Here is a 27364-nt window from a genome sequence, read left to right as displayed (position 1 = left end):
ATGATGGGGTTTAAAATGGATCAAATTCAACAGAGAAAAAATGGGTTCTATTGTTGTCGATAAATTGAGAAGATGATGAAGCTGCTGCTGCCATTGAATCAACAAGAAGCAAGGATTTGAACGTGGTCCTGTTGATACTAAACTAGATTACTTCTGCAGCAGTGAAGGCCGGCGATGAAAGGGAACTGCTTTTTAATAAAATGATACTGAAATTGATCGATTTCAATCGATCTGATGGCTATTTTAAAGAAATTTGAACTGTGAATCTGCTTGTTTAATGGTGTTTGACTAAAATGTGTAATAAATTTGATTGATGATCCCAAGTTTGAGCTTAACTTCATGAAATTGTGATTTCCAAAAAGCCAATTTCAGTTTCTCTGCACAATCATTGTGACGGACAAACTCACCATTTTTTCATCACTAAGGGACTCCTCCCTTTGGTCGTCGTCCAATGAATGAGATGAATGTGTAGGTTTTATAATGAATGGGACGTGAAGTCAGGCCTGAAATTTGTCGGGGAAAGACCGAGAAACAAACAGAACTCATCCGCAGTTCTACTCAGATGAGTCGCCTCAATGATTTGCTAAACCTAACTCGGTGAGTCAACCGAGTAAGCCAATTCAACCCTGAATAAGGCAGCTAAATCAAATTGACTGACTATCCCCTTGACCCAGTGACTAACGATTGAATGTCTTGACTGTTAACTATGACGGTATCGTGACGGAATATTCCGTTATTAGAGAAGAGAATTCAGATGACCGACATAGAGCTTTCTGGCCGGATTCCGATGAAACCAGTGATTTTCCGACGATCCAAAATAACATAATTTTTTGAGAGCTTTTCTCATGGGGAGTGAAGAATTGGATTTGGAATCGGATGTGGAATTTGACTTGAAATTGAATTTGGAAGAGAAGTGGAGGAATTTTACAAAGACAAGGACTTGGAGATTGAATGGGAAAATGATCCTAATTCTAAAAAGATTGCAAGCATATTGAAGCCTATAAATAGAGAAGTTCTCTACTTTTTTTCTAGACCTACATACTTTTTATTCACCTCTACACACACAACACTTTTGTTTTTGCTTGCTTTTCACATCTTTTCTTCTTTTAATTATCTGTGTGAACTTCAAAATTCTTCTTTTAATTATTGGTGTGAATTTCAAAAACATGAATAGCTAATTTTCTTATTGATTGAGGATGAATTCTTAGTTCTGAACATGATTTGAGTTTTTGTTTTAAATCTACTTCTAAGTTTTTCACATGATTTTCGTTTGTTTTTACTAACATTAATGTTTATGCTTGATTGATAGATTGTTTAGGTGGCCAACTAAATAAATTTGTTGATTGATCTAAAGCTAGTGGTGATTAGGATATACGTAATTGTTGAATAATTCACTACACAAGTATAAAACACAAGACCTTGCGGAGGGATTCCATGGAGCAATTGTGTGTAAAAACAACGCTAGAAAGTGGACCCGAACCGAGTTTAACTACTAGTATCAAACCTAAATTCATAAATCTTAATGCGTTCATTGAATTAAATCTTGTAAGCGAAGCTCAAGGTGGTTCTTTAGAATAGAATCTGATAACTAAGTGGATCTGTTACTCAGTGAAAAGAGGAATTTTGGGGTTATCTAAGCGAATCTATTAACCTACGGTTGATGAAAATCTGTGACTAATTAAAAGTATACAAGAACATAACTTGAAGCATTGTTTTGTAACGAAGAACGATTCCTTGATCTAATTTCCCTTATTGATTTCAATTTACACTTTTGATTACTTTGTTTACTTTCTTTTTGCAAACTTAAAACAAGAAAACCCCCCTTTTCGTGACAATCTTACAACTAAAACCTCTTGCTCCTCGTGGGAACGAACTTGACTACATTATATTACTTGTTAATTAGGTAGTAAAATATTAATTAATTTTTTTTGGTTACGACATGCATCAAATTACTAGAAACTCATAAAATAAGCTCCTAAACTCAAATAACTAACAAAAAACCATTTTGTTTATGGGGCTGGGGAGGCCTTGAGCCTACCACTTTGTAATTCTTGTAATTACGTTTTTTTTGCTTTAATAAACCATTTTGACCTAGCAAAAAAATATACAACATGCATCAAATTTTGGCACCGTTGTCGGGAAGCAGCAGACGATTTTAGTTGTTTTTATTTACTTTTTGCTTTATTCTTGTTTTCTTAGATTCTATTATCGTTTCTAACTTGGTTTTTGAGAATCTTGTTTTCAGGTACTTAATCTCTGGCACCCAAACAGTGGGATTACCAGCGTTGTGAGATTACAACTCGCAAGGGAACCATATTACAAGTACCTCAGAACCAGCAAGAAGAACCTTCTACATCAACAATGGTGAACGATGGTGCAAATCCTCATCCTCCTCCACCTCCACCTGCGAAGAAGAAGTTGGGAGAGTTAATTTCTCCGAATTTGGATTCACAACCATGGAGTATCACAATAACTGGCCTAGTGGAGATGAAGTCGAGTCTTATTCACCACTTACCGAAGTCCAAGGGACTTCCCGGCAAAGATCCAAATCGCGATCTTCAAGTATTTCAACACAAGATGACAAGTCTTAGGAAAGGTGTCGAAGATAGGGATATGGCTCTGTTACAAGCCTTTCCATTCTCCTTACAAGACTCAGCCGAAGAATGGTTGTATTATTTACCCCCAGGGAGCATTACAACATGGACCGAGATGAAAAAGCTATTCCTAGAGAAGTATTTTCCAGCTTCCAAGGTGGCTATTGCTCGCAAAGAGATTAGTGGTGTTCTACAAATTTCTTGGGAATCACTCCATGAGTATTGGGAGCGGTACAAGAAGTTGTTAGCAAGCTTCCCACACCACAACATATCACCAACACTTATCATTCAATATTTTTATGAAGGATTACTTCCGGATCAACGTAACTTGATTGATGCAGCTGCAGGTGGTTCACTTTCTGAGAAGACGCTTTCGCAAGCAACTAGTTTGATTGAGAGTATGTATGCAAATGCACAACAATTTTATACAAGACATGATTCAAATATCCGAAGGGTTAGTGAGATGGAGGAATCTTCGCAATCGGCTCAGCAGTCAAAAAACATAGAAAGGGTAGTGCAACGAATGGTCGCGGTGATTATTCCGGATGATGAGACCGAAAAAGTAAATGCTTTGCTTCCAAATCAAAGGCTAAGGTATGATCCATACTCAAATACTTACAATACCGGTTGGAAGGATCATCCTAACTTTAGTTATGCAAACAAGCAAGCAGCGGCTCCTAATCCATATGTGCAACAAGGTGGTTTCCAACAATCACGCTTTAAACCTCAACAACAATTCAAACAACCACAACAAGAATCTTCGATTGATGATAAGCTTAACGCTATATATAAGGTATTACGTCATTGTTTCAATAAAACCAACAAAAGACCAATTCAGCCATTAAGGATTTACAAACTCGAGTGGGACAATTGGAAAACGATATGAACCTAATGGAAGCTCAAGTATCCACAAAGATTCCTTCACAACCATTTGTGAATCCAAGAGAGAATGTCAATGCAGTTACTTTAAGAAGTTTTTTTTTTTGCTAAGTCCAAAGTTTATTATAACAAAAAAACGTAATTACAAGAATTACAAATTTGGAGCACAAAACTCCCTACCCCCATAAACCAAAGGGGTCTAAATAACTTATAAGAAATAACAAAAGTAATAACCACAAAAATGAAAATTAAAAGAAGCTACCTATATCTATAGCCAACTCCTTTCAAGTTACTTTAAGAAGTGGAAGACAAGTGGAGAGCTCGGGTCATCATGAAGAATCTAGTGAAGAGTTACTCAAAGACAAGGAGGAAGCCGCACCAAAGGATAATTCAACACCAACCGACCAATCCAAGGAATTGGTTCCTACTTTCACCACTCTGCCTCCCTTTCCTAGTCGTTTTTCTAATTCCAAGAAAGAATCTCAAGACACGACACTCATGGATATCTTCAAGAAGATAGAAATTAACATCCCATTCATAGAGGCCATCAAGACAATACCAAGGTATGCTAAGTTTATGAAGGAATTGTGCATAAAGAAGGATAGGTTGCTTGATAATGAAATTACTAAAGTTGGCGAGAGTGCATCGGATATGCTATTGGAGAAGATGCCTACAAAGCGCACGGATCCCGGTGGTTTCACGGTGCCAATTACTATTGGTACGAAAAGGTTTGAACATGCTTTACTTGACTTGGGAGCTTCCATTAGTGTGATGTCGGCCGATATATATGACTCCTTGAATCTTGGACCGTTGAAAGAGACAAGAGTTATTTATCCAATTAGCAAATAAATCTAACATATATCCTAAGGGACTAATAGAAGACGTGATAGTGCGAGCAAATGAGCTTATTTTTCCGGTTGATTTGTTTGTGGTGGATATGGACAACAATGAGAATCGGTCACCATCTTCTCTACTTCTTGGGAGGCCAATTATGAAGACCGCATAGACGAAGATTGACGTTGACAAGGATACACTTACTATAAAATTTGACAAGGAGATAATACACTTCAATATATTTCAAGCCATGCGCTACCCAAGTGATGTGCATTCCATTTTCTCCATTGATGTGGTTGGTTCATTAGCGCAACCAATGGTGGAATTGAGCCAAGATGACGAACATGCATGGTGTGGTGTTGAAAAAGAGCATTGAATTGGACGTCCACGACTTTTCTAACTTGGATGTTGAAATCTCCAAGGAATTGGTGGAGATGTGTGGTGCCTTGACGGCATTACAAGAAGCTAAAATAGGTAATGTGTCTTATATTTCTTTACCCTTGAATGATGAATTACTTGTACCATCTGTTGTGAAGGCGCCTAAGCTAGAATTGAAGCCACTTCTGGACCATTTAAAGTATGCTTTCTTGGGAGACGGAGAGGAGATTCCGGTGATTATTGCAAAGAACCTCACACCGGTACAAGAAGACTGTTTGCTTAGAGTCTTGAAAGAGCACAAAACGGCCATTGGGTGGACAATTGCGGACATCAAAGGCATTATTCCATCCATGTGCATGCATATGATTCTAATGGAAGAGAATGTGAAGCCGGTACGTGATGCTCAAGGCAGGCTTAATCCTCCCACGATGGAGGTTGTGAAGAAAGAGATACTCAAATTGCTAAGTGTGGGGGTAATGTACTCAATTTACGATAACAAGTGGGTTAGTCCGGTACAAGTGGTACCAAAGAAGTCCGGTGTTACGGTTGTTAGAAATCAAGATGATGAACTTGTTTCTACAAGAGTTCAAACCGGTTGGAGAGTTTGCATTGACTATAGGAAGCTTAATTCCGTAACCCGGAAGGATCACTTTCCTTTACCTTACATTGATAAAATGTTGGAGCGGTTAGAGGGACATTCTCATTATTGTTTCTTGGACGGGTATTCGGGTTACAACCAAATTTTCATTGCGCCGGAGGACCAAGAGAAGACCACTTTCACTTGTCCGTTTGGAACGTTTGCATATAGACGAATGATGTTTGGTCTTTGCAATGCACCGGCTACTTTCCAAAGATGCATGGTAAGTATATTCTCGGATTATGTGGAGCGCATCAGTGAGGTATTTATGGATGATTTTTAGTGTTTATGGCAATTCTTTTGATAGTTGTTTAGACAACCTTGAATTAGTTTTTAAACAATGCATAGACACAAACCTTGTCCTTAATTGGGAGAAATGCCACTTTATGGTAAGCCATGGCATAGTACTTGGTCACATTGTGTCCTCTCGAGGGCTCGAAGTGGACAAGTCAAAGATAGATTTGATAAGTTGAGGGAAATCCATTAATTTCTTGCTCATGCAGGTTTCTATAGGCGGTTTATCAAGGATTTCCCCAAAATCTCCATGCCGATGTGCAAGTTACTACAAAAGGAGGTACCTTTCGACTTCAAAAAGGAATGCAAGGATGCCTTTGATGAATTTAAGGCGATGTTGACAAGTGCATCGATTATCAAGTCACCGGATTGGAATCTTCCATTTGAATTAATATGTGATGCTAGTGATTATGTTGTTGGAGCCATTTTGGGGTCAAAGAGTGGACAAGTTTTCCCATATTATCTATTATGCATCTAGGACCCTCAATGATACACAAATCAACTATTCTGCCACGGAGAAGGAGTTATTGTCTATAGTTTTTGCATTAAAAAAATTTGGATCATACTTGGTGGGTATAAAGGTTATTGTGTATTCTGATCATGCCGTACTAAGACACTTAATAAAGAAGAAATAAGCTAAGCCAAGACTAATCCGGTGGATCCTATTGCTACAAGAGTTTGACATAGAAATTCGAGACAAGAAAGGTGTGGAGAATACCGTTGTATATCATCTTAGTAGACTTGTTATGTCTAAAGAAGAACTTCCATTACAAGACCGATTTCCGGATGAACAACTTTTCTCCTTGGAAGAATCAACACCTTGGTACGCGGATATAATGAATTACTTGGTGACAAGGAAGGTACCTAATACAATGTCTAACTTCCAAAGATGAAACTTAAGAAGAATATGTGCGAGATGAACCATACTTATGGAAATATGGCATTGATCAAATAATACGAAGGTGCGTACCTAACTCCGAATTTCAATCTATTCTCTCATTTTGTCACACTCCTGCTTGTGGTAGCCATTTTGGTTCTAAACGTACCGCTCTCAAAGTTCTCGAAAGTGGATTTTATTGGCCCACCTTGTTTGAAGATGCATATATTTTTTGTAAATCGTGTGATAGATGTCAAAGAATGGGCAATCTAGGTGCTCGAAATCAAATGCCACTCACACCAATTCTCTCCGTTAATATTTTTGATGTGTGGGTATCGATTTTATGGGCCCTTTTGTCAATTCAAATGGAAAATTTTATATTATTGTGGTGGATTATGTTTCGAAATGGGTGGAAGATAAAGGCACAAGAACTAATGATTCTCAAGTTGTTTGTGATTTTATAAGAGAAAATATATTCACTAGGCATGGTACACCTAGAGTGGTGATAAGAGATGAGGCTCACATTTCAAGAAGTCTTTCCACGCTCTTGAAAAAGCGGGGGTACAACAAAAACACCCAATATTTCGATTAGCAATCTGTATGGACTAACTCCAATATACTTTCAAGAGAATCAACTAGACTCAATCTTAATAAAGTATATCAAAGAGTTATAATATCTCGATCTCTCGATTTAATTCTTGCTCAAGCAAATAGAAATCTGCGAGTCTAATTAAATACAAGAGAGATAACTTGGATGGTACCACGGACCAATATCCAAGTGTCAATCGATGTAAATCAACAACCAAAGGTTGGATATTCTAATTGATTGAACTTAACGCACAAACTGTGATATTTCAATTATATAACAAAATATAATGCGGAAAAGAAATAACACAGACACTAGAAGTTTTGTTAACGAGGAAACCGCAAATGCAGAAAAACCCCGGGACCTAGTCCATGAACACCACACTGTATTAAGCCGCTACAGACATTAGCCTACTACAAACTAACTTCAGTCTGAACTGTAGTTGAACCCCAATCAATCTCACACTGATCCAAGGTACAGTTGCGCTCCTTACGTCTCTGATCCCAGCAGGATACTACGCACTTGATTCCCTTAGCTAATCTCACCCATAACTAAGAGTTACTACGACCCAAAGTCGAAGACTTTAATAAACAAATCTGTATCGCACAAAAAAGTCTACGATAATAGATAAATCTGTCTCCCACAGAAATACCTACGATTTTTGTTCCGTTTTTTGATAAATCAAGGTGAACATGAACCAATTGATAACCCGGAATTATATTCTCGAAGAACAACCTAGTATTATCAATCACCTCACAATAATCTTAATCGACGCGGCGAAAGAAGATATTCTGGAATCAAAAACGATGAGACAAAGATGTTTGTGACTACTTTTATATCTTGCCTATCAGAGATATCAATCTTAAGCTAATCGTTACGATTGTATTCAATACGATAGAAACATCAAGATCAGATCACACAACTACTAGAAAGTAGTATCAGTCTGGCTTCACAATCCCATTGTTCAAGTCGTTGATTATATTTTTTGATGATGTTGTAGTAATGAGGTTCAAACTCTCGGACTTGTGAAGATTAAATTTAAAGATTTGATAAAATTATATATACAAAAATATTAACAATGGGTGCGAGAGGTAACCAAGACACTAGATTCCACTATTATGCAAAATTGAATGATAAATATTTCAAAACTCTATTCAATTCTTAAGTCTTCTTTTATCTTTAATTCACTATCAATCATACAGATTCTCAAACATTATTTGTAAACTTTAAGCATATATTATCAAGAGATTAAACCAAGCATAACCTATCAAACTGAATAACAAATAATTAAGACAATCATTCAAATAATTTAAAACTCTGCAAAAGCAGCGATTAGGTGAATTATATAATTAAATGAAATAGTTACCCATTTATGTTGCGTGAATAGCTTCCTCCATTGCCTTGGTTACGAGGGAATTAGCCGCTCATCATGTTGGAAAACCTCTCAAAATATTTCATTGATGCTCAAAAATGGTTTACAAATGATGAGAATATGAGAAATACAATAAAAGCGGGTTTGTAACAGTTATATTTGTTACAAACCAGAGAACTACGACCCTCAGTGACAAAATAAGACTGCTGCAACTGTGTCACAAACGTTGTAGCAAATAAGTCTGCCTGATGTACGACCCACAGGTGTGAGTCGTTATTACTGTAGAAAAACGACTGCTGATGCAGGTCCGTTCTTCGTGTTCTTCATGTTCTTCAGCAGCAGCAGCAGCAGAAACCGAGTTTGGGAAAACTCGAATTTCTTCTTCTCTGGCTCTCCTCATCCCCCCAGACTCTCGACACCCTTTCTACTCAACCCCAGCAACCTATTTATAGCCAACAGACCCATCGAATCTCGCTCATTCACTCCATATAATTCTCTTTAACTCGGCAGTAAAGAAAATATTTTTGGGAATATTTTCTTTCCTGTTTCATCTTCTCACGCATTTTCAAGCCTCCAAATTACCATATTTAACTCCTTCACGCTCCAACAGGCTGTGAGGGTCTTCCATGCACGCACAAAACACGTTGAATCTTCTCCAAATCACGTGAAACCCGTGATATACACGAACTGCCCTGTTTTCAACCCGTGAATTGTTTAGCTGATTCTAGCCAATTCTGGTCGAACCAAACGCCCAAAGTGTGTTTAATAGGCCATATCACAACTATCAACCAAAAATCAGCCATTGAATCTCCCTAGAACACGTTCAACAATTCGATCAAAAATCTACATAAGTGTTCTCCATTTTCCCGCCAAAAACAAAATTCAAATGGAGAAGATGACATCCCCCTAATCCTGTACTGGGGTGCGAATAGCAGATGCATTTTGGGGTGACCTGGGGTGCCCCTTAGTAATTGAGGTGCCCCTTATCCAACGGTGAGAGTCCGAATAACACATGTCCTCTGGGGCTTTTACCGACTTTTCGAGCCGAATTTTCCAAAAAATGTTTACTTTCCAAAGGTGCCTACAAACACATAAAACACCAAAGTTAGTACAAACTCGAGTGCCAACAATATATAGTATTGAGATCAAATTAAACACAAAAATGTGTCTATCAGTCGTTAACCTACAGGGTCTCGGTAGAAACCTGAGGATAAAGGAGAATCGACTCTAGCTAATACAACTAGTATCACACAGGAGGTGTGGGGATTATGTTTCACAGTTGCTAGAGTTCTCCCTTATATAGTCTTTCAAATCAAGGTTTGCAATCAATGTTAACTTAGTAACAAAGCATTCAATATTCACCGTTAGATGAAAACCTGATTAGATTCAAGCTAATATCTTTCAACCGTTAGATCGAAAACTTAACTTGTTACACACAAATGAAATGCATGTTTTTAGGTTTGTGTAACCGTACCCAAACATGTACATTTGTTGGTTCAACAATAGTTAACCAAATGATTAGCCATATGAGCACTTTCATATTAACCATATTCTTCTTCACCATAACTAGTTCAAATGAGTCAAATGAACTAGTTAAAGAGTTGTTCAATTGCTTAGATCTTATAGAAGTATACAAGACACAATCGAAGAAAAATCGATTTGATTCACTCGAATCGATTCATGAACTTTATACCACGGTTTGCAAACTTGCATTCCTTAGTTAATATAAGTATAAGTTCACGAATAATCGTTTTTAGATATAACCAACCTAAGTACGCGGACTTGGTACGCGGACTTAAGTACCCGGAATAAGCTTGTAACAAGTTTACAAACTCCAGCAGATTTTCTCGGGAAGAGAACCCCCGACAGTACACACACTGGGTTCCGGTTTTCCTGAGCAGCAAAGTAAGCATACTTTGGTTCAAGGAATAAAGACTTATACATGTATGCGTTTCCACACAATGCTTATATCCAATAATGGTTATATAATCTAAACTCTCATTTCAATCATTGGAACATTCTTAGAGGACGTTATATAGTTGTTATTCACAAACCATTTTTCGTCAAAGCCATTTTCAAGTAATTGAAACGTAACATGACTTTCGTCACTAGGTAAAGATGAACTTGGCCAAAGCGAAAGCTTACCAACACATATTTTGAGAAATAGATAAGCGAGATAAACTCGGCTCGAAATAGCAAATGTGTATAATCAAAGTCTATATAGCAAAACGAATTTTGTATCAAGATAGGAGAGAAAGTAGATATATTTTTGAGTGATAGATAAGTTCAAGTCTCCACATATCTTTTAGTCGATGAAGTTCCACCAGTTCCTTGAGTAGCTCTTCGTCTTGTATGATGATCTCCATGGAGTTCTTCAGCTCAACTACACTTTTTATCCTAGTCCGAGACTTAGCTATAGTAGACTAGAAATCAAGACTTATAGTTTTAATCACTAACATTGACAAACATGCTTGAGATAGCAACGCATGCGAGTTCGACCGAGCAGTGCTCTAATAATATCCCCCTTTGTCAATTTTAGTGACAAAACTATCAATACATATGGAATACAAAAATAAATAAATAAACTTTTGTAGCTCCTATTCCACATGACTAATCTTCAACATTACTCGAAATCTTAGTCACTTCCAAGTACTCCAATGATCCCAAAGGTTGTAAGTTTAGCATCATCGTTGTTGAAAATCAGTAGCTATAACAATGAGAAAACAAGAATTCTCGATAATTGTTATACAATGTCATAGTATTATTATACAGCATCAAAGTTCAATTGTATCACAACTTCGACAACAATAATATGGTGATATGTATCACTCCCCCTTAGTCAATACTCCATCTCACATGGAAACCACTCCCCCTTACATAATGATCCGAAAACCATATGTATTTGTAGTGTGAAACTACACATTAATTCTCCCTCTTTTTGTCAATAAAATTGGCAAAGGTACGAAAACGGGATCCTAATGAAAATTTCCATAGAGACATTTCATGACCAAAAGTAAGCACATATCAACTTACTTAGATGCAATCATATAGCCGAAGCTAAATGTTTTCATCAAGGAGTTTATAAAGATACAAGATAACTCCTATAATATTCCACAGCCGCAATCCCCACAAAGATTTGGAAATTAAGCACAAGTTCAATTAAGAACTCTCCCCCGTAATATGTCATTCCCGAAAGAACGACAAGAGCGGCCTTAATTTCATAAGAAAAGAAGGATTTATTTGGACACAATATATCTCATATGAATATGAATTTGAATCCAAAAATACTCAATTAGATTATAAGAGAACCCATAATTAATCTAATCGGAATTGCTCGACATAAGAGAACTTACGGAGCCTTATAGTATATACATAAACTATGGATCAAGGAAGATCAATACTATGGAATAAACAAGAATTCATTCTATTTTCCATCACTATTTGCACAATGACATACAATAGACATAATCCTCGTAAACAAAAGCTCATCCTATCTTCCATCAATATTTTCATAATGACACATTAGGCTTCAAACTTTTGTGATGTCAAAAGTTCATTCATTCTTTTATGAATACATGCATATCGACATATGAAAGACTTAACTTTTGACAAGGTATGGGACAATCATAGTTCATGGACGCAAACACACATATCCCATAAAAAATTGCAATATATAAAACCATAAAGATTAATACTGCAAAAACCATCTTCCAAACAATTTTATAATTTAAACAAATAAACCTAAAAACATGAAGATGAAAACGCTGGACATAGCTATGTGAAATCACAATGATGGCTATTCCAAACTCTAGTTATTCTTCTAAACAAAACAAGAAAAGAATATTTACTAGAGAAAAATAAAATCAACAATCTAAAGAACAAAAACAGACTCCTATGCCAAAGCTAAACACGAACTGAATTCAAATAAATGGTTCACTATCCTCATGAGTCTTAAGGTCTTTGAACTTGTGATCTACAGCATCCTCTGCAACTTCAGGGTGGATATCCTTATTGATAAGTTCTTTAACACGGGTTTTCATAAGAACAAGGTCAAAATTAACCTTTTTCAACTCAGTTCTTGCCACATCAAGACACTTCATTGTATCAACAAGTTGTTGTTTTGCATCCTCAAAGTTTTTGAGGAAGTCAAAAACCACTTCAGGAGAAATCTCTTTAACCTCCTCAATATCCGAGTAGGAATCAAGAGATTGAGGAAAAGATCCTTCAACCTCAACAAAGGTGCCCTTCTTTTAATCTCAAGCCAATCGTTACGATTGTACTCAATACGATAGAAACAACAAGATCAGATCACACAACTACAAGAAAATAGTATTGGTCTGGATTCACAATCCCAATGAAGTATTCAAGTCGTTAACCTGCATGGTCTCGGTAGAAACCTAAGGTTAAAGGAGAATCGACTCTAGCTAATACAAGTAGTATCACACAGGAGGTGTGGGGATTAAGTTTCCCAGTCAGGGTTTGCTGATTGCAGTCGTATGCGTCAAAAATAATTTTACTTTATTAATCTACTAAATATAAATATAGTATGTGGTAAGAAAGAGTTCATTCCCACAGAGAGGCTTTTGTTGTTATAAAATTTCAGTTTCTTAGTAACCAAGGGGGGATTTTGTTTTAGCAAAGCAATAAAATAATTTCAATAATCAATAAGGAGAAGATATGGTCACGGGATAGTATCATTCACAAACATGTATTTTCATCAATGACTAGAATTGAAATTTTAATCTCTCATTTATTAAAATTCCTAGGTTACCTTGATCGCAAAAGTATCCCCTTTATTTCCCGATTTTATCACAAACAACATTAAAAGATGCTATTGTCAAATATACCTAGAAAGCAACCTAAAGTGTAAAAGCACAATTAAGTTTAACTCCCTAAGAGCATTAAGTTCTATGAAATAAGACTAATCAATGCAAACAAATGTGTAAAAGCACTAATTCGTTTTAACAAAGGTTATGATTCATATGTGACTAGTAGGATATATCACTACAAGCACTACTCACATTTATGCTACTTGTAATCAGGAATTTATCACTTTTTCGTATAATAAAACCTAATCTAGCAATAGATATGAAGACCAATCTAATTGATTCCGGACTCAATCAAACTAGCACCCAAATCATGCAACAATATTAACAATGAAACATAAACAATAAAGTTGAGACAAAACTAATCCATTGATTTAAATATCATGCTTGAGAAATCAACTTTTATCCCATAACCAATAATAGTATTTAGCTACTCATATCTTTTGAGTTCATCATAATCATAATCAAAAATAAATTGAAGAATATGAAAAATAAACGAAAGCAAACCCTAGTCGCGGCTATCTCCCCAAAGCTCCAAGAATAATACGTGATAAAAGAAGTATAATTTTTTTTCTTTTGTAGCTTTTCATCTTTCCAAAACTAGGTCAATCCTCCAAAAACCCATATCCGAAGCAGTCCACCAAGCCCATGTGTGTGAAGAACCCACGTAGAAAATATGTCCAAAAATTATCGCCGAAAATTGGTCGGAAGTCGGCCGAAAACTCGTCGAAAAAGTGCCCGTAAAAGATCTCAGGTGACCGGCAAAGTCCGCCCGGTCACCGGTCAAAGCTAACAGTCATCCGTTAAAGTTAACGGCTGACTAACGGTCAAACTCAATGAACTGAGTTAATGTCTGAGTGGTCTGAGTCAGAGTCTAACTCAGCAACTGACTAGACCTGGCCAAACTGTTGCACAACCTGAGCCATCTTGCACAGGCCTGAGCTCTGTTGCACAATCATTGTGCTTCAGCAGTGCTCCTTCAGCCTAATCTTGTGGTGCACCATGATGGTGCTTCACCAATCTCTGCTTGTTCCACACAGTGCCCAATTCATCTCACTGCAGCATCATGATTCCATTTCATCCAGCCTTCCCTTATATTCTTGACTGCAATCCCAGTTCAACATCACTCCCTGCACCTCAGTTCAGCTCCATCCAACCCTGCAACTGCAATACAATCCACAAAACCCATCTTGCCATTCATTCCATATGCACCTGCACTGCTATGACCAGCTTCTCCAGTTCAGCTACCATGAGCTCAAAGCCATACTCTGCACCACTTCCTAAAATTGATGACAACAACAAGCCAACACCACAAACAACACTACCAAATCTTCACTGCTTTCCACTCTGCATATGCAATTTATACCCTGCTATCATTCATCTAAGCATACATTTCAGCTTCTCATCTGCAGCATCAGTCTTCTCTTCCATCACCTTAACAGTTGCATTCATTCACCAGCTCACTATCACAACCACTGTCTCAGTCATACCACCTGCCCATAGCAGTACCGGCTCAACACCAACACTTCCACCTGCAATTTTACTTCAGTCCTAACATTCATCTAGTCAATTCCTGCACAATTCAGACCACCAGTGTGCTCTTCTCTGCTGTCACCTGAACATACACACCAGTGTCTTCACTTCAGACCTTATAGCTCATCTGCAACCCATTGCAGCAACAACACCATCCTTTGCATCCATGTAATCTGCAACAACATCCACCAAACTCAGATTACACTGCAGTTTCAATTCCTCATTGAATTCCTCCAGGTCAGTCCCACTACACCATTTTGACTCTACCTGCAATGCTCTCTTGAAGTTCATTTATATCAGTCCATTGCAGCTTACCATGGTCACCACCATCTGGTTCAACTCAGACCCCAAGTTCAGTCATCTGTAATATCACCAGCATAAATATTCACTACCCTCTCTTCCATGAGTTCATCACCATCAAGTCCAACCCAGACCCATGAATCATACAACATCAATTCTTCCATTTCAGATCCACCATTCCTTCCTTGATCTTTATACTCTGAAGTCATCCACAGAATCACCTCAGTTAATCTCTGAAATGGAATCCAGCTTCAAGCCCTAGTTCTCACTGGTATAAACAATGGAAGCTGTAATTCTTCTTCATCTGGTTCTTGACTGCAACAGATTTATCTCCTTATTTTCTTCAGAAACCCCAAATAATACTTCAATCGACTAATTTCTTCATCTGGTTGTTCAATAATTCATTACTTGAATCATCTCCAACAAACCCATCTCACAATTACCACCAATTTCCTCATCGTTCTTAAATCCAACAGATCCAGTTTCTCTTCTTGAGCAAACCCTAGATGTAAACATCTCTGACTTCTCAATCTAACCACCACAATCATCTCCTCCATTTCATTCTCGAGTTGATTCAGCAACTGAGATGTTGCTTCGCCTCTTTTCTCTCTCGATTCTCAGACAAAAACTTGCAGCCATTTTTTCTCAAGTTCTTACAGGCAAAGGAAAAACTGAGAAGAGAAACTCTTCTCTGAATTTTAGGGTAAGAGAACTGGAATGATACAACCACTCTGGAGAAGCAGATAAGGGGTATTCATATCACTCTATGCACCCAGAACTCGGATAAAGGCTATCACTTCTTACATAGCTTGTCGGTTCTAGAAAACTGACAGCCCATTTTGTTTCCTTACTTAACTGTCAGTTGCAAAGCAGTGGCAGTTCATTCTTAGCCTTCTTCGCCGCATAACTTCAGCTAGCTCCATCTACACTTGCCTGTGAATTGACGATTCTGCCCTTTATGCTCCAAAAGAGTGCTTTCTTCCTTCTTTTGCTCCAAAGGATTCTATTGCACCTAATAACTCAAAACTAAATATAAGAGATGCAATTCACAAGGACAAAGCAAAGAAATCATAAATACTAGATATGAAATTAGGTGTTTTACAACACCTATCACACAGGAGGTTAAAGGAGAATCGGCTCTAGGTAATACAACTAGAATCACACAGGAGGTGTGGGGATTAGGTTTCCCAGTTGCTAGAGTTCTCCCTTATATAGTATTTCAAATCAGGGTTTGCAATCAATGTTAGCTTAGTAACAAAGCATTCAATATTCACCGTTAGATGAAAACTTGATTAGATTCAAGCTAATATATTTCAACCATTAGATCGAAAACATAGCTTGTTACACACAAATGAAATGCACGTTTTTAGGTTTGTGTAACCGTACCCAAACATGTACATTTGTTGGTTCAACAATAGTTAACCAAATGGTTGGCCATATGAGCACTTTCATATTAAACATATTCTTTTTCACCATAACTAGTTCAAATGACTCAAATGAACTAGTTAGAGAGTTGTTCAATTGCTTAGATCTTATAGAAGTATACAAGACACAATCGAAGCAAAAACGATTTGATTCACTCGAATCGATTCATGAGCTTTATAGCCACGGTTTGCAAACTTGCATTCCTTAGTTAATATAAGTATAAGTTCGCGAATAATCGTTTTTAGATATAACCAACCTAAGTACGCGGAGTTAAGTACCTGGAAGCTTGTAACAAGTTTACAAACTCCAGCAGATTTTTTCGGGAAGAGAACCTCCGATAGTACGCGGACTGGGTTCGCGACTGGGTTCGCGGACTGGGTTCCGGTTTTCCTGAGCAGCAAAGTAAGCATACTTTGGTTCTAGGAATAAGGACTTATACATGTATGCATTTCCACACAATGCTTATATCTAACAATGGTTAGATAATATAAACTCTCATTTCAATCATTGAAACATTCTTAGAGGACGTTATATAGTTGTTATTCACAAACCATTTTTCGTCAAAGCCATTTTCAAGTAATTGAAACGTAACATGACTTTCGTCACTAGGTAAAGATGAACTTGGCCAAAGCGAAAGCTTACCAACATATATTTCGAGAATTAGATAAGCGAGATAAACTCAGTTCGAAAGAGCAAATATGTATAATCAAATTCTATTTAGCAAAACTACTTTTGTCTCAAGATAGGAGATAAAGTAGATAGACTTTTGAGTGATAGATAAGTTCAAGTCTCCACATACCTTTTAGTTGATGAAGTTCCACCAGTTCCTTGAGTAGCTCTTTGTTTTGTATGATGATCGCCATGGAGTTCTTGAGCTAAATTACACTTTCTATCCTAGTCTGAGACTTAGCTATAGTAAACTAGAAATCAAGACTTATAGTTTTGATCACTAACATTGACAAACATGCTTGAGATAGCAACGCATGCGAGTTCGACCGAGAAGTGATCTAACAGCTCTCCTCAAGAAGTACAATATTACACACAAGATCGGTACGCCTTACTATCCACAAACTAGTGGACAAGCGGAAATTTCAATCCGTGAGATCAAGTCCATTCTTGAGAAAACGGTGAATAGAATAAGGAAAGATTGGAGATTTAAGCTCAATGATGCACTTTGGGCGTATAGAACGGCGTACAAGACACCAATTGGTATGTCTCCATATCGATTGGTTTATGGCAAAGCTTGTCATCTTCCGGTTGAAGTTGAACATAAGGCTTATTGGCGATTAAGAAATGCAACATGGAGTATGATACGGGGAAGCAAAGGAAGTTACAACTAAATGAAATTGAGGAGATACATAATGATGCTTATGAGAGTGCCCGTATTTACAAGGAAAATACCAAGCTTTTTCATGACAAGATGATTTCTCGGAAAAGTTTTGTTGTGGGGCAAAAAGTTCTTTTATTTAATACTCGTCTATGTTTATTTCCGGGTAAGCTTAAGTCCCGTTGGGTGGGAGCATTTGTTGTTACTAATGTTTATGATTATGGTGCAGTTGAAATTGTTAGCGACAAAACATGAAAACCTTTAAAAGTCAACGGCCATAGGTTGAAACCATATTGTAAAAACTTTCCAACGGAGCATGTGGACGTGATTGGACTTCAAGATGTCCTCCCTCTGGAGGAGTAATGTGAAGCAAGTGCCAAGTCGGGCTGACGACTTTAAACCAAGCGCTAAATGGGATGCAACCCATCGGTTTTGTATTTCTTATCCTTTTGATTTTTATTTTCTTTTTGTTTCGTTTATTTATTTTTCTTGTTCCATATCATCTTGGGATTTCCCACCTTGATTTTACTAGAATGATTCAATTACATTGAGGACAATGTAAGGTTTAAGTGTGGGGGGAGTGTCTAAGCATTTATTTAAAAAATAATAATTGCATAAAACCTCCAACTTGTAGAGATTTTAGGGTCACTAGTATACTTCTAGCTATGTTTACATACAGAATTCTTGGACAAAATAATGGAACTTAGAATTGTTAGAGAATACTACAGATAAGTTGTTATTAATCTTTGCGAGAAGTCATTACTGTTTGTGGCTCAACTTAACCATGTCGGTGGAAAATGAGGTGCAGAAAGATATTTAGTATTAGAGTTGTTGATCAATCATTAGTGGAGACTACCCGTATTTATATCATGTGAGACACCGACCATAAATTCTTTGTAGCTGACTAAAAAGATTTGTTTTGAGTGTGTGTCACCGTACGTTAATTCCGGGTAGAATGGTGAGCTACCCCACTTCGCACCAATTTCAGCACTATTTTTGATCTCTTGAGTGCTAATTTTTTCTATCATGAGGGTTACGTCTATAAATGAAAGCCTCATTCTTGTAGTTCAATTTGCAGTTAGCACCATTCTCTCGACAAGAACGGGTCCATAAAAACACCATTATCATCAACAAGTAGAGTGGAGCATCACAAGTTCGAAGGAAAATTGAAAATGTTCAAGGTTTACGAGCAATGGAACAAGAAAAGAGAAAATTTCATATTCAAGTAAAAGCAACATACAATGAGTAGATTTTTGTATATATGTTGAAGACTTACAATACAATGAGCATAATTATGCATACAAGTTGAAGACTTATTTACAAGAGCAAAGAAAATCAAAAGATGAGAATTATTGAAGTTTATGATTTCTAGACGATACAAGTTCTGAAGAATCAAGCGGTAAAGTACTTTTCCCACGGCCATGGTTTGTTTTATTTTCACTTTATTTTGTATTTTATTTCTCTTATCTTATTAAAAAAAAAAGAAAAAAAATGAAAAAAAAGAGAGAGAGAGACAAGAGAAAAATTTATCATTGTTTTTATTTTTGTATTTATTTAATAAGCCGTGGGGAATGAGAAATATATAAAGAACTTTCAAGCGACGAGGATTTAGGGAAAAAGGTTACAAATTGTCAAGGATCTATGAAATTCAAGAGTTTATCATCAAAATTTGAAGCCGAAGACGAAAACCAGGAAGATGAAGACGAGGAGCCGAAGACGATTCTATCGGATGTTGTTAGAGTGGTGTTATCATCATTGCCAATCAGATGTGAAGGTAAGTGAGTAATCTCATCCTCGATAATAGTGGTTGATTTCCTTTATTAGAGATCATCAGAAAAAGATTTTTACTTCCCAAGATTTTGTGGGGTCTCCAGAAATTATTCAGAAGGTTTCCTTCCCACCATTCAACGTGTCACAGGATTTCTCTCTTCATTCCTACCTGCACACATGTGAGAACCATAAAAGTGTCTTTCGAGTGCAATTTCATAAAACCCTTTTGGTGAGGCAGAAGTCAAGGAGAAATGCTTATTGGTCGCTCTCAAACCTGAAATCTTTCATTATGGCATAGGTTGACCGGTCACACTTTCTTCGATTAATCGCACTTTATATTTGAATTTTCTCTTATACTTCTGATTTCTTGACACTAGATTGAGAATCTTTATGTTCTTATAGCTCTTTGGATGCTTGCGACGCTGGAACGCTTTGAGGTTGGAGTAGGTTTTGTGGGTATATCTCTTGTAAGCTCTCACGAGACTATAACTCGTCCACTAGGGACACCTAGGGGTTTAAAGGATTGTTATACATGTTAAGTTTAACCGTATTCTCGACGAAATGGAGTTGTATGTCTTTAGTTTAGTTTGCTCGAGGACTAGCAAAGTCTAAGTGTGGGGGAATTTGATAGGTGTAGAATACACCCTATTTATTATCTATTGTTTATGCTTTCTTTGTTATTTTTCTTGTAAATTATGTACTTTACGTTTGTTTTTGAGTGTTTAGCTACTTTGGAGTTCTGCAGATAAAAAGGAGAAGAAATCATCCAAAACTACACGAGTAGGGTAAAATTGTCATTTCACCATACAAACAATATTGGGAGCCGAGCCAAAGTTAAGGGGAAACTCTCTTCTATAGGAGTACTAAAGACAGGCTAGTTGTGGTTAAGGGGTTGCCAATCAGGATGACCCTTATCTAATAACAGGGTGCCCTTATCTAACCCTACTTCTATACCTTCGAGAGACATTTTTATCATTCATTTCTCAATCATTTATATCTGAAATTGGGCAACGAGAGCAGGGACTGCTGCTGTTGTTCCGAGAAATTGGAAGAGGATGATTCTGAGCCAAGAGAAGAAGATGAGAAAGAGGTGGACTTTCTGAAACTGCTTAGTTGTGTTTTCCATGGATTTATGGTGGTGCTGCTGCCGTGGATTGAATATGAGAAAGAAGTGATGCTGGGTTTGAAGAATTTATGGGTTATGGTGATTGGTAGCGGTGATGAAGTTTGAAATGGATCGAATTCAATACAGAGAAGAAATGGGTTCTGTGGTTGTTGATAAATTGAGAAGATGATGAAGCTGCTACTGCCATTGAATCGACAAGAAGCAAGGATTTGAAGGTGGTCCTGTTGATACTGAATGAATGAGATGAATGTGTAGGTTTTGGAATGAATGGGAAGTTAAGGCAGGCATGAAATTGGTCGGGGAAAGACCGAGAAACAAACAGAACTCATCCACAGTTCTACTCAGATGAGTCGCCTCAGTGATTTGCTAAATGAAAAAGCGAGGGTCTAACAAGCACACCCGATATTTCGTTTGGCAATATGAATAGACAAACTCCAATATAATTTCAAGAGAATCAACTAGACAGTTAGACTCAATCTAGAGAAAAGTATATGAGTTTTATATCCCTATCTCTTAATTCAACCTGCAATCGGATAATAGGAATTTGCGAGCCCGATTGAATATAAGAGAAATAACCTGAACGGTACCAAATACCAATGTTCAAGGATCAATCAAATTCAATCAACAACCAAAGGTTGGATTTCCCAATTGATCGATTCAACGCACAAGTTGTGATATTTCTATTATATAACAAAATATAATACGGAAAAGAAATAACACATACACCAGAATTTTGTTAACGAGGAAAACCGCAAATGCAGAAAAACCCCAGGACCTAGTCCAGATTTGAACACCACAATGTATCAAGCCGCTAAAGACACTAGCCTACTACCAATGAACTTCGGTCTGGACTGTAGTTGAAACCTAATCAATCTCACACTGATTCAAGATACAGTTGTGTTCCTTACGTTTCTGATCCCAGTAGGATACTGCGCACTTGATTCCCTTAGCTGATCTCACCCACAACCAAGAGTTGCTACGACCCAAAGTCGGAGACTTGATAAACAAATTTGTCTCACACAGAAAAGTATATTGGAATACATAAATTTGTCTCCCACAGAAATACCTATGAGTTTTGTTCCGTCTTTTGATAAATCAAGGTGTACATGAACCAATTGATAAACCGGTCTTATATTCCCGAAGAACAGCCTAGTATTATCAATCACCTCACAATAATCAAAATCGTATGGAAGCGAAACTAGATATTGTAGAATCACAAACGACGAGACGAAGGTGTTTGTGATTACTTTTTATCTTTCCTATCGGAGATTAAATCTCGAGCAAATCTTAGAGAAGATAGTACTCAGATGATAGAGTCGGGGAAGATCAGAACACGCAACTAGAGAGAATATAGTTGGGTCTGGCTTTAGAATCCCAATGAAGTCTTCAATTTGTTAACCAACAGGGTCTCATGAGAAACCTAAGGCTAAAGGAGAATCGACTCTAGTTATGCAACTAGTAACACACAAAAGTGTGGGGATTAGGTCTCCCATTTGCTAGAGTTCTCCTTTATATAGTTTTCAAATCCGGGTTTGCAATCTAGGTTACCTTGGAAATAAAGCATTCAATATTCAACGTTAGATGAAAAACCTGATTCAACCAAGCTAATATCTTTCAACCGTTAGATCGAACTTAGCTTGTTACACACAAATGAAATGTACCCTCATTTAGGTTTATGTAACCGTACCTAAACATGTACACCATGTTGGTTCAACAATAGTTAACCGAAGTTAGCCATATGAACACTCTCATATCAACCTTATTCATCTTAACTATAACTAGTTCAAATGACTCAAATAAAACTAGTTAAAGAGTTGTTCAATTGTTATATTCTCATAGAAGTATACAAGAACACAATTGAAGCAAAATCGGTTTGATTCACTCGAATCAATTCATGAACATTATAGCCACGGTTTGCATAGATTGCATTCCTTATTCTATTAATGTTTAAGTTCATGTACACAACCGATTTTAGAACTTTAACCTTCAATTATGCAAATAGGTACGCATACTTGAAATACCCGGACCAAGATTGGGTTTCACCAGTACGCAAACGGGTACGCGTACTTCCAATCCCAACAGAAATATTCGGACATGAACCTTATGCCAGTACGCGAATGGGTACGCATACTTAGGATCCCGGATTTCTCAAGCCAACAGGTACGCGTACGGGTACACATACTATGGTTCCCGGACATGGATTTCATATGTGCAAGAGTACACAACATGTCATATCACATAATGGTTAAGTGTACTAAACTCTTATTTCAATCATTGAAACTTTCTTAGAGGATGACAATAGACGTTTTCACACACTATTAGCATCAAAGAAATTTTCAAGTTATAGAAATAATCATAATGAAACATTCCAAGTCTACACCAAATGATTGTATCACACAAACTATGTAAGATGTTACTTGAAAATTTTCACATGATCATCTTTTGACTTGCGTCAAGAATATAAGATGAACTTGGTCGAAGCGAAAGCTTGCCAACACAAATTCCGAGAAATATGTAAGCGAGTTAAAATCAGCTCGAAATCTCAAATGTGTATAATAGAAAACTATATCGTAACACGACTTATGTCTCAATTTAGGAGATATAGTAGAAATAGACTTTTCAAGTGATAGATGAGTTTCAGTCTCCATATACCTTTTGTTGATGAAGTTACACAAGCTGTCCTTAGTAGTTCTTCGTCTTCAAATGATGAACGCCGTGAAGTCTAAGGCTCAACTACACAATCTATGTCCTAGTCCAAGACATCTATAAGTAAACTATAAATCAAGACTTATTGTTTTGATCACTAACATTGACAAACATGGTTGCGATAGCAACGCATGCGAGTTTGACCGAGCAGTGCTCTAACAGCCCCCTTTGTCAATTTTAGTGACAAAACTATCAATACATATGGATTACTGTTGATGGTGGATTTTTGTTTAAGGTTAAAATTGTAATAGCCGAATTTTAATAGGCTGACATCCTGTAAAGGATAAATCCATTTGAGTGATGAATACTTCTTCACTTTATTAATTCACCTAGAATTGAGCATGTGGCAACAATCCCTGTGAATTAGATACACCCAGAACGGAGCATGTAGCAACAATCCCGATTTTTTGTGGATTTATAACATTATTAATTAATGCCTTATTAGCCTTGTATTTCATGTGTTGTTCCTGGGAACCCTCACCATTGGTGCGGCATGAGGACTGAGTGTTGATCCTAACAGAGTAACGCGAATCTCCGAGTGTGAATAATGAGGCATGCACGAAATGCCCGTACAGGTTATCTCTCGGTGTGTTATACTAGCCCGATTGAGTAAAGTCTCTCGGTGTGTTATACTAGCCCGATTGAGCATTCCTCTCGGTGTGTTATACTAGCCCGATTGAGTATAATCGGGACTGCACGTGCCAGTCTCAGAAATAATCATGACCACGCAGGTTGGACGCATGATTCGATAGCCTAGACGATCCTCAGAAGGAGCAGGCTATCACCACAATGACCACCAGCGGGCCCGTTTTTTCCCTGGTCGGTCGAGTACATACCACGCCCTTCAAATAGCCACCAAACGCCAGCCCAGAGTTGGATGTCCAGGCTGGTATGGAGTAGAAGGATCGTGCGACAAGGGCCGACCAAGGCAGACTTAAAAACAGTCACGGCCGTCCAACTTCTCCGGCACGGTTGGACATCGTAGATTGTTCCAAGTCTGGTCGGACAAGTACCGTGGTGTACACCAGCGGGCCCCCTTCCTACCTGCATAATCGATCCTCCCCTGACTTAGCCACGAAATGACGTGCAGTTTCCTGAAGTTGGGCCAGCGTGAGGCTTAAAGGGTCGCAGGAAATTCCACTAAGGGTTTCAGATTGATCACGACCATCCAACTTCACCAGCATGTTTGGATGTCTTAGATCAGGCTTATGACCATCATTCAGGTATCACCATGTTCACCACCGGCCCAATGTGGGTCCCACGTGGTCGGCCAATCCAAACGAAGAGCATATCATGCAAATTCGTCCGGCCAAAGTAACATGCGCGCGACCAACATAAAACCCTAATTAGGGTTTGCGGCATATTACATGTGTCGTAAATCGATCACGAGCGTCCATCAATGACTTATATAAATAGGTTCTCCTCCCTATTTCCAACACAGACAAGACAGAAACCAAGTGTTGATACAACGTATTCAAACACCCATAGTTGATTGCTTACATCTTGCAAGCCAGTTCTGTATTATGATACAAGTCATAAACAACCAACACCTCCACAATATCAACACCTTCTTCGCTTCCCTCCCTAAGATCAACCCCATCTCCTTCACTTTGTGATCGAAGAAAGTCTGGAACGGCCATTTCTTGGTTTAGGCCAGAATTGTACAGATTGACCTCTCGAATCAAAAGCACTCCCATGCAGTGCATTTGTTTAGGGTTTAGATTCATTTCTCATCCACACACCCCAAATTACCAAAACCAGCAGAAATAGTTTTCACCCATAAACAATTGGCGACCAAAGTGAGAGACTAATCTCTCGGTTGTGAAGTCAATTTATTCAATACCAATTCAATTTTACTGATTTCGAAAATGGTGGATCTTAGGTCTGGATCAACAACCAATCCTGACGGGACGAGCGCTGACAACACTCTCGGTGTTGATATCCCAATCAGTGGTGTCACTTGCAGCCAGTCAATACCATCAATGTATCTCGTGGAATTACTTCCTCTACTACCAGCACCAGCGGAGCATGAGGAGATATTCCATTGGGCGTGACACCTCATATCACCGGAGCCAGAGCAGCCGTAAACCCTGGCATCTCTTCAAGTGTAACGCCTCTAACCGTCACCAGAGCAACTTCCACTCCTCCATCGGGACGAGGAGCTGGAGGAGCCAGAGGAGGACAACCCCCTATTACCATGGTGGATTTGATGGAGAGACAAGAAGTTCTTTCTAGGGACCAAATGGACGTGGCTACAACTCAGAAAGAGGTACTCACTTTTTTAAGACATTAACTGATCGATTGCCACAAGAGCCGCGACAGCCTCTGGAGCCAACAAGGAACGCATTCGACGCACCCAGAGAATGTACTTCAACGGCGCGGTCCCTACATGGACCGGATCAAAGAAGCGATGAACGACATACTCGATCTCCTTAACAAGATGACATCAGATATGAGCGGTCTGGTCATGGAGACTCCTACACTGGGGACTGATCCTCACAACGATCCTCCTCAAGTCAATAGTTTCACTATGAACCAGAGGCCGGTGGATCAGGAAGCGACTTCTCTATTGGAAAGTTTATGCGAACTTTTACACCTCTCGAAGAATTAACGAGCGGAGATGTTTGCTACAATCAACCAGAGGAAGGTCACAACCGTGCCATACATGTTACCGCACGCATCACGGATTCAGAGTTCAAGAGGGCTCTCATCGACACGAGAGCGTCTTTGAATGTGATTACTCTCAAGACTCTCAGGACGGCCAAGGTTCGTCCAGGCAAGATCGTACGGAAGCCTCCTACATTGACAGACTTCGAGGGAAACCAAACCAACACGTAGGGGTATGTCAACCTGAATTTATCTGTAGGGATCGTCCAGTCAAAGGTGAAATTCGAAGTCATAGAAAAAGAGCCAGACTACCACATGATATTGGGGAGACCGTGGCTTCATGACACTAGGATTGTCCCTTCGACATATCACCAGTGCCTGAAGACTATGCTGAATAAAGAATTCATTCGTATCCCTGCATCGTTGTCTCCCTAGGCACTGATATGTGGAGTGGAATTGTTTGAACCAAGAGAAGCTCCGCAGGAAGGATCAGACAAAGTCCATTGCATCCCACTCCCCACGTGGGCGTTAATTCAGGAGGAGGACCGACTCGCATCATTGAGGGCTAAGCCCCACAATGCATCTTTGCTGACAAGGCGTTCTTCTTCATCCGGTGAAGCCGCAACCCACGCTCACGCTAAGAGGGAACGAACTTTTGTGGAAAGCCGTGACCAGAAAAGAAAAACTGACAGATCGGGTGTTGCGTGAATTTCAGAGACTTGAACAAATGCTGCCCCAAAGACGATTTTCCTCTACCTGATATTGGCATGTTAGTAGACTCCATCAGCGGACACGACATGTTCTTCTTCATGGATGGATATAGCGGGTACAATCAGATAAGGATGTACGAGCATGACGCAAGTAAGACAGCTTTTCAAACTCCTCTCAGAAATTTTTATTATACTGTAATGCCATTTGGTTTAAAGAATGCCGATGCAACGTATCAACGCTCTATGACAGCAATCTTCCACTAGAGCTCGATACCTCAAGGGAAGCAGCCTCAAGAAGATAACGATGTCCGCGCGTCATGTCGAGAAAGATCCGGGCGAATTTACTCTATCAGACAATGGTGCATGTCTATCGTGCTATGTTGGAGAATCTGCGCTTTTGGTTATCCTCTGAACTTCGTGAAGTCGTTGAACGCTCATCTACAACAGCATCTGCCCTGCTAGAAAGAACCAGCAAAAGGAAAGCCACCGAGATACAACATCCTGCGTCCAAAATTGCCAACTTCAACTCTAGTACCACATGCACGACTACCACAATGATGAAACAACGTCCAAGGTATTCCAT

This window comes from Papaver somniferum, chromosome 7 (genome assembly GCF_003573695.1).
Source record: "Papaver somniferum cultivar HN1 chromosome 7, ASM357369v1, whole genome shotgun sequence".
Taxonomy (NCBI): Eukaryota; Viridiplantae; Streptophyta; class Magnoliopsida; order Ranunculales; family Papaveraceae; genus Papaver; species Papaver somniferum.
Note: the sequence above shows the minus strand (reverse complement) of the source record.